The sequence below is a fragment of the Prionailurus viverrinus genome, chromosome B4, assembly GCF_022837055.1.
Source record: "Prionailurus viverrinus isolate Anna chromosome B4, UM_Priviv_1.0, whole genome shotgun sequence".
NCBI lineage: Eukaryota > Metazoa > Chordata > Mammalia > Carnivora > Felidae > Prionailurus > Prionailurus viverrinus.
This window is the reverse complement of record NC_062567.1, coordinates 127345991-127353442: the sequence shown is the minus strand read 5'-3', so window position 1 is coordinate 127353442 and position 7452 is coordinate 127345991.

The following is a 7452-nucleotide window of genomic DNA, read 5'->3' as shown; positions in this document are numbered from 1 at the left end:
GAGGGCGGGCTCCCCAACTCCACAGTCGTGCCACCTTGGGCCTCTACGCGGGGTCCCATAACTGAATGAAAGGTCTCTCTAACTTTGGAACTTTAGCAGATGATGAGATGAGATGAGATGAGATGAGGTGAGGTGAGGTGAGGTGAGGTGGCTTTGAACCGGGTTTCCGAGGGTCCAGGGCGCAGCTGACCGCTGTCCCGCTGTCCTCCGTGTCAGCTGACAAAGAGCTCAGTAAATATACAGCCACTTATCACCAGGTTTGGGGAGGCACCTGTTTTGGCCTTCTCAGAAAAAAAGACCTGTTGTACGAACAGCTCAAGAGAATGAGTGTATTTACCTTGGAACAGAACCATGGCCGTGGCCGGGTCCGCATCCAGTCGTCCTTTACAGTCGTGGTGATCTTTCTTTCTTTCCTGTTTTTTTTTTTTTAACGTTTATTTATTGTAGAGAGAGAGAGAGAGAGAGAGAGCAAGCAAGCATGAGTGCACAAGCAGGGGAGGGGCAGAGAGAGAGGGAGACAGAATCTGAAACAGGCTCCAGGCTCTGAGCTGTCAGCACAGAGCCTGACACGGGGCTCGAACTCATGGAGTGTGAGATAATGACCTGAGCTCATGGAGTGTGAGATAATGACCAGACGCCCAATTGATTGAGCCACCCAGGCGCCCCAGTTGTGGGGAACGTTCTGAAGCAGGAGTGTGATCCTGAGGTTCCCCTGTAGAACAGCCCTTCTCAGACTTCAGTGTGGACACAAGTCCCCAGGAATCCGGTCCGATGGCTGGCTCAGTTTCACTCGTCTTGGACAGGTTGTAAAATTCTGCATTTCTCTTGTTTTTTATTTTTATTTTAGAGAGAGAGAGAGAGAGAGAGAGCACATAAGCAGGGGAGATGGGCAGAGGGAGAGGGAGAGAGAGAAAGACAGACAGAGACAGACAGAGAGAGAGAGAGAGAGAGAGAGAGAGAGAGAGAGAGAGAGAATCTTAAGCAGGCTCCACATGCAGTGCAGAGCCCAACACGGGGCTCGATCCCATGACCCTGGGATCGTGACCTGAGCCAAAATTAAGAGTCAGGTGCTCAACCAACTGAGCCACCCAGGTGCCCCAAATTCTGCATTGCTAACCAAACTCCCAGGGAGCCCTGCCAGAGGCAGACCAAACTTGGAGTAGCCCGGAGGCAAGGAATCCTTCTCTGGGTCCCCATGGGTCTCGAGTTCAAGTTAAAGCTTTTCCCTGTGGCTTCCTGGCCCGCTTGACCTGGCCCTGACTGGTTCCAGCCTCTGTTTTCATTACCGCAAGGTCGCCAGATCAACAAAAGGCCTGTATCCAGAAAAGATAAACTCCGGCCAATGAATAAGAAAAAGACACGTAACAGAGAAACAGGTGAGCAGCTTGACTCGGTAGCTCACAAAAGAGGGTGCTCAGTGGCCAGTAAATACGTGAAAAGCAGCTGGAACTCACTGGTGACTAGGTGCCTGCATATTAAAGACCAAATGATAGACACCTGTCCCCCAGGCTGTGGGGGTCAACACGTTCCCTGTGCCCCGTGAAGACCCACCCTTCGAGCCCTGCCCACCTGTGCCAGGGGGCTGATGTTGCTCACAGGCCTTGTGTCTTTGGGGGAGACTGCAGGACCCTAAGAGCCAGCAGTAGTGACACGCACGGCCGCCTCATCAGTCCTAAGGCAGGACAACCAGGCAGACCTGAAGGAATCCAGGAGAGGGAGAGCCCGGGAGACCCCCAACCCAGGCTGCAGGTGCGTCCCTAGAGCTTGCTGTTCAGCAACAGGGCAGTTGTGGGTCCGCTGGTCCTGGAGACTTAGGTCAGGCTGGCTCCGGCCCGAGTTTCCCCTCTTGCCTTCCTGCTTCGGGGAGTCAGCTCTTATCCAAGAAAAGGTTACTTATTTGGGGGGATGGGGCAGAGTAAGTGGGGGGGGGAGGAGAAGCGAGGGAGGGGTAGAGAGTGTGCAGAGGAGTGGAAACGGGCTGTTCTCCCTGCCCCGCACCCAGGGTCCCCCCTCTGCTCCGCCCTCCCACGCTGGGTGTCCAGATCCTGCTCTTAAAACACCACAGAATACATCCCCCCCCATCAGGATACCTTTTTCTCCTTGGAGCCTGGCAGATGAGACCAGCAAAACCACCTGCTAATTCTCTGACGTCATTTCCTTTTCTTCCCTTCCCACAACCTCTTTGCCCCCAGCCCCGATTTTGTGGATTGCATACAGGCCCTGGCGTAAATTGCCTTGAGTTCAAAGTCAGGCTTTACCGTTTACTTGCTGTGTGGCCTTGGGTAAGTAAATCAACCTCTCTGTACCTGTGTGCTCATCTTAAAAACGGGAGAAGGACACTTCGGCGATTCGTTGAGGAGAGAAATGACTTAACACAGGAAAGCGTGAGATAATTTCACATATTACTGGCACTGCTTTGGTTCTGGATTTTTATTTATTTATTTTTTAAATTTCTTTATTTTGGGGGGTCGGGGAGAGGCAGACAGAGTCGTTAAGCGGGCTGCGTGCTGAGGACGGAGCCTGACTTGGGGCTCGATCCCACCACCCTGAGAACATGACCGGAGCCGAAATCGAAAGTTGGACGCTCCACCGACTGAGCCACCCCGGCACCCCGTCTGTTTTTTTTAATTATTATTGCCTTTTAAGGCCTTTCTTCCGGCCCTGCCTCTCCCCCCTGGGCTTCCACAGAAGGAAGGTGCGCTGCGTGGAGCCTTCGCCCCCCCCCCCCCCCCCCCCCCCCCCCCCCCCCCCCCCGTTCACAGGACGCGAAACTCCGCGCGGCCCGTCATCCTTAATCATCTTTGACGGTTCGTCGGTACGACTCTGGGACCGGCAGTTTTCCCGGACTTTCTTCCTCCTCAGACACGGCCCCTGTGTCTGCCGCACGGTGCCTGGCCAAGTAAGGAGTAGCCTTCACTCCTTTTATTACAAACTTCAGGCCTGGGCTGTGTCCAATCTCCTGTTACATGACTGGGCCAGGGGTGGCCTCTGTGCATTGGCCCTGGCTTGTCATTTCCCCACTGCAGGCCGAGACCTGTTGACTCCAAAGCCCACTGGCACCAAATTCGAATTTTTACACAGCCAGTGATTTTTAAAATAGCCCGGACAAGCGGATTTTTCACCAGTTGGGGCCTGCCTGCTGTCTAGGCCCCGCGAAAGCCTCACCGGGTAGCTGTGACGACACGGGACCTTGGCGTTATGAGACCCCAGCGGCTGCTGCCCTCGGAGTTCTCTGACTCAGAGCCCCCTGTGCCGCTGGGGTGGCTCAGAGGTGCAGCAGCCCCTCCCCTTCCTCCCAGAGCTCCCCTGCCCCCCTCCCCGTCCAGGTGGGGTCCCCTGGCCAGGAGCCGCTACAGGGCAAATATTTAAAGTCGTGTCATAAACTCCAGGAGCGCCTGGGTGACTCAGTCGGTTGAGCATCAGTGTCGGCTCAGATCAGGAGCTCGTGGTTCGTGAGTTCAAACCCCTCATCCGGCTCTCTGCTGTCAGCCTGGAGCCCGCTTTGGATCCTCTGTGCCCCTCTCTCTCTGCCTCTCCCCACTCACGTTCTCTCTGTCTCAAAATTAAATAAGCATTTAAAAATAAATGAAGTCATGTAATAAACCCCAAGTAAAATCTCATATTAAGCTGGAAATACAAGGAAAAACTATCAAACCAAAGGTTATCGGAAACCAACAGCAAAATCAGACTTTAACATAAAGCATAAAAGTGTAAAACACCAGAAGAATATTTTTCATAATATTGGATTGATAAAGGCCTCTGTTAGCACGGCATGAACTCCAGGTACCTGAAAGGAAAATTAGTTGACTATGTCAGATTTTTAAAACTAGCCAAGTTCAATGGCAAATGAGGGGCTGAAGAATGTATTTGCAGCACGTTTGATTCCCAGCTGCTAACAACTTTAAAAAAAAAATTTTTTTATGTTTATTTATTTTTGAAAGACAGGGAGAGACAGAGCATGAGCAGGGGAGGGGCAGAGAAAGAGAGGGAGACACAGAATCTGAAGCAGGTTCCAGGCTCTGAGCTGTCGGCACAGAGCCCGACGCAGGGCTCAAACTCCCGAACCACGAGAGCATGACCTGAGCCGAAGTCGGCCGCTCAGCTGACTAAGCCACCCAGGAGCCACCCCCACCCCCAGCTGCTAACAACTTAAATGAACCCCAGTCAGTTAATTTTATTTTACTTTATTTTATTTATTTTTCTAATGTTTATTTTTGAGAGACAGAGACAGAGCATGAGGGGGGGAGGGGCAGAGAGAGAGGGAGACACAGAATCCGAAGCAGGCTCCAGGCTCTGAGCTGTCAGCACAGAGCCTGACGCAGGGCTCAAACCCACGGATTGTGAGATCATGACCTGAGCCAAAGTCGGATGATTAACTGACTGAGCCACCTGGGTGCCCCTTATATTTTTTTAAGAGAGAAGGAGAGTGTGTGGGGGGGAGAGGGACAGTGGAAGAGAGAGAGAGAGAGAGAGAGAGAGAATCTCAAGCAGGCTGTATGCTCAGTGCAGAGCCTGGTGTGGGGCTCAACCCCACAACATTGGGATCATGACCCGAGCAGAAATCAACGTTTATTTATTTTTGGGACAGAGAGAGACAGAGCATGAACGGGGGAGGGGCAGAGAGAGAGGGAGACACAGAATCAGAAACAGGTTCCAGGCTCTGAGCCATCAGCCCAGAGCCTGACGTGGGGCTCGAACTCCCGGACCTCGAGATCGTGACCTGGCTGAAGTCGGACGCTCAACCGACTGCGCCACCCAGGCGCCCCAGACCCGAGCAGAAATCAAGAAGCAGACACTCAAATGACTGAGCTATGCGGGCACCTCAAACCCCAACCAGCTAAATCAGGGAAGTAATGTATTGAAGAGCGTGAGCTGTCTCAGGACTAGCGGGAGGAAACCGGTCTGGGTGCCCTGTATCTGAGACGACAGTCCCAGGATCACCTGCCGACTGGGCTGGTGAGGAGCCCCTCCGGCTGTAGCACCGATGGCATCAGTGGGGGCAGCCTCACTGGGACCCTGCCCACTGGTGGCTGTCATCGCCGGAACGCATCCTGGGTGGATCTTAGAATTCGAAGTCTGGTGCGGGGACCTCTGTTTGGGAGACTCTGCACCAAGAGAGGCTGGAACCAGTGTCTGATTTCCGCAGCGGATGCCAGGCTCTCCTTGCCAAGAGTGACCACGCAGGGAACTCCCCCAAACTGTCTAAGAGGCAAAAAGAATAACAACTGTCCACTGCAGTCACATCCTCCGGGTGCCCGATGTCAACGCGTGCACACCCTTCAATAAACAAATGCACGGACAACACGTTACGTGTTTTTCTTTCATACGCTGCTCTTGTCCCTCATACAAGCAAAAGTTCCCTCTTTTCAGAAGCTAGATCAGGACACAGCAGTTGCTGTGGCCAGCTCCAAACCCGCTTCCAGTTCCCATCCCGAGTAGAGCATCTGTCTTCACTGTGGTTTCTAGGGAGGCTGAGAAGGCGAGTGTGTGGCTCAAGGGCCGGCTGGCCAAATGTGTTTTGCAAATACCCTCTGAAGGGTATTTGCAATCTGTTTCCTCTCCCCTCTTCTTCTCCCTCCTTCTCCCTCCCCCTCCCTCCCCCTCCCCCTCTTCCTTCTCTCTCTCTCTCTCTCTCTCCCCCCTCCTCCTCTCCCCTCCTTTTCTCTCTCTCTCCCCATCTCCTCCTCCCCCCACCATTCTTTCTCTCCTCCCCCACCATCCCAGTGTGATCACTCCTGGTCTCTTAGAAATCAGAGAACTCGGTCCTGCTCAAGATAAAAAGACAAAACATAAGTTTCCTCAACAAACAAACAAAAATGTCCAGCTCTGGTCTCATTCGTTTGCCTTCATCATCTTTAGGAATTAAGAAAGCAGCGAGTTCCCAAGTTCCAAGTGCCTCACTCCCCCCATGTTGCCTCACTCTGTTTCCTGGGGTGGGAGGAACAGACCACAGTCCCTCTCTGGTTTTGGGCCTGCTCCGTAGGAGAACCAGTCAGTGGTGATGAATCATCCGGGCTGTGGGAAGAGTCTGTTTTTGCTTCAGAATATCTCCTTAAGTCCTCTTTTTTAAAAAAAAAAATTTTGGGGGCGCCTGGGTGGCGCAGTCGGTTAAGCGTCCGACTTCAGCCAGGTCACGATCTCGCGGTCTGTGAGTTTGAGCCCCGCATCAGGCTCTGGGCTGATGGCTCGGAGCCTGGAGCCTGTTTCCGATTCTGTGTCTCCCTCTCTCTCTGCCCCTCCCCCGTTCATGCTCTGTCTCTCTCTGTCCCAAAAATAAATAAACGTTGAAAAAAAAAAAAATTTAAAAAAAAATTTTTTTTAATGTTTATTTATTTTTGAGAGAGAGAGAGAGACAGGGTGTGAGAAGGGGAAGGGCACCGACAGAGGGAGACACAGAATCCGAAGCAGGCTCCAGGCTCCGAGCCATCATCACAGAGCCCAGTGCGGGGCTTGAACCCACAAACCGTGAGATCGTGACCTGAGCCAAAGTCAGACGCTTAACTGACTGAGCCACACAGGCGCCGCCCCCCCCGCCCCCGCCCCCTGGCTTTTTAAAAATTTCTTAAGTCCTCATTTTTAAAAGATATTTTCACAGAGGATCAAATCCTCGGTTGACGCTTATTCTCTCTCAGGACCTTGAGGCCATCATTCTAATAAAAGCAATGCTCAGTAAATACTTCACCTGTTCCCTGTACTTCCAACCCCCCGACAGCTGGAGAGGTCATGTGGGTAGCTCAGGCCAATGAAATGTGAGCTGAAAATACATGGATCACCTCCAGGTCAGACCCAGGGGTAAGTTTCTGGTTGTGGCAAATAATTCACACTCTCTGCAGATGAGTTGATGTGATCAGATAACACATCATCGTATCACACCACAACATCGATGTATATGCAGAAAATCCAAAAGAATCTATGGGTAGGGGCACCTGGGTGGCTCAGTCGGTTGAGCGTCTGACTTTGGCTCAGGTCATGATCTCACCGTTTGTGAGTTCAAGGCCTGTGTCACACTCTGTGCTGACAGCTCGGAGCCTGGAGCCTGCTTCGGATTCTGTGTCTCCCTCTCTCTCTGCCCCTCCCCTGCTCGCTCTGTCTCTCTCTCTCTCTCTCTCAAAAATAAATAAACATTAAAAAAACCATTTTTTTAAGTATCTACAGGTAAACCATTAGAATTAAAACTGAATTTAGTAAAGTTACTGGATATAAGGTCAATATACAGAAATCAATTCTATTTCTTTATACTAAGAAACAAACAATAATGAATGAAATAAACAATTTGCAATAACATTGGGATGCACCAAATACCTGAGGAGGCAGGCAACAAAAATGTCAAGGCCTCTACGCTGAAATTACAAAGCATTGCTGAAATAAATGAAAAGACCTAAATAAACGGGGGGATATCAAGGATTGAAACAGTATTGTTAAGAAGTCAATTCTTTTTAAATTGATCTATAG